This window comes from Nothobranchius furzeri, chromosome 13 (assembly GCF_043380555.1).
Source record: "Nothobranchius furzeri strain GRZ-AD chromosome 13, NfurGRZ-RIMD1, whole genome shotgun sequence".
Lineage (NCBI taxonomy): Eukaryota > Metazoa > Chordata > Actinopteri > Cyprinodontiformes > Nothobranchiidae > Nothobranchius > Nothobranchius furzeri.
Window position 1 is genome coordinate 24452172 of NC_091753.1, and position 1591 is coordinate 24453762.

Consider the following 1591-nt stretch of genomic DNA (forward strand, 5'->3'; position numbering starts at 1 on the left):
CACAACAAGCTGTGGTTTTAGAAAGATGAGCTTCACAGGAAACAGTAACACACATTTGTTTATTCACTCATGATTTTAACCTGTGAGGTTTGGGGCCCCAGAGAAGACTCTACTCAGGCTGCTTTAGGTGTCAAACACACTATATTCACATAAATCTGGGCAATCATCAACCCGAATGTCCTGGCAGCTACTTATATGTTAGTGTACCAGTGACTAAACAGCTTTATCAGATGTGATAAATATATATAAAATCAGCAAGGTGATTTCACCACATTAGACACTGAAAATGTCAAGTAATAACTTTAACTCACTGTAGAGGGAATGGACAAGCCTTTGCCTGCTTGCAGATTAACTTTATTATTAATATAACTTTATTTTCCTGCTGGCAGATGTAAGACCCCAGATCAGTCTTTACTCATGGAGAAGTTCCTCACTGAGGCCTGGTTTAGAAAGATGTTCAGTCGATCGTGTCTGGAGTCCAGTTAGACCGTTAGACGAGAGAGCAACCAGGACAGTCCTATCATAGACCCAGTTCCAGTTTAAGCTATTTGTTAATGAGGGGAGCCGAGAGGAGCCCTGAACAAGTGTGTTTCACAGGATTTTTTTTTTGTTCAATGTACAGAATTTTATTCTTTATTTTATTACTCTTTGCTCCTGTAGAGAAGGTGATTTGCTGCTGTGACACCAGCATTTCCCCTCCGAGGGCCAAAAAAGGGATTTTCTGTTCTGTTCTAATTATAATAATGAGGTTCTTCATGAAAATACTCACCTTAAAAAAAGAAATTAGTAAGTTTATACTGCAAAAATAAAAAAAGCCTTGTTTTTATCTTATTTTCAGTCTAAAAAGAAAAAAAAGTTCTTATAAAACAGGTTAATTTTCTTAAATGTCAACCAAATGTTCTTGTTTTGAGTAAAAGAAAATCTGCCAATAGATTAGGCAAAAGTTCACGATTCTTAAAACTAGCAGATGAATCTAACATACTAATCATTTATGATCAAATATAATTAATTATAGCCAAGCGCTTTTTGTTCACCCCACTTCTTCAAAATGAGAAACTCTGGATCATACGAATGTCAACCTAATCTAAGTAGTGCTGTTTTTGCAGAACTAATTTTTCTTTTAAAACTAAAAATAAGATAAAATGTCTAAAAACAAGACTTTTTTTACTTTCTTAACAAAACCTACATAAACCTTGACAATTACCCGTCTAGAATGTGTTGAAAGTTTTTATTTTTTTTATTAATTTTGTTTTCATGTGTGAAATTATGACACGTCTCACCTTTATGTTAATATTGTTTTATTTGATGCACTCCACTTTGAACTGCACCAATCCAGCAACTGCTGCATGTTAATAACTAGTATTAAAGGTGAATACACCAATATTTGCACAAGAATAATTTTTGTTTTAAACTCTCAGTGACACACTTTGCAGGGGGGATTTGGCATTTAATTTTTCTTGGCATCTGGGAAAAACATCTCCTTTTGCCCCCCTTTATTTGACTTTCTGCCCCCTTTATTTTGGTCCAAGATCATTACTGGGCTGGCCCCATTAAACACGTTCTACACCCCTGCTTAGTAGACTTAATGAAG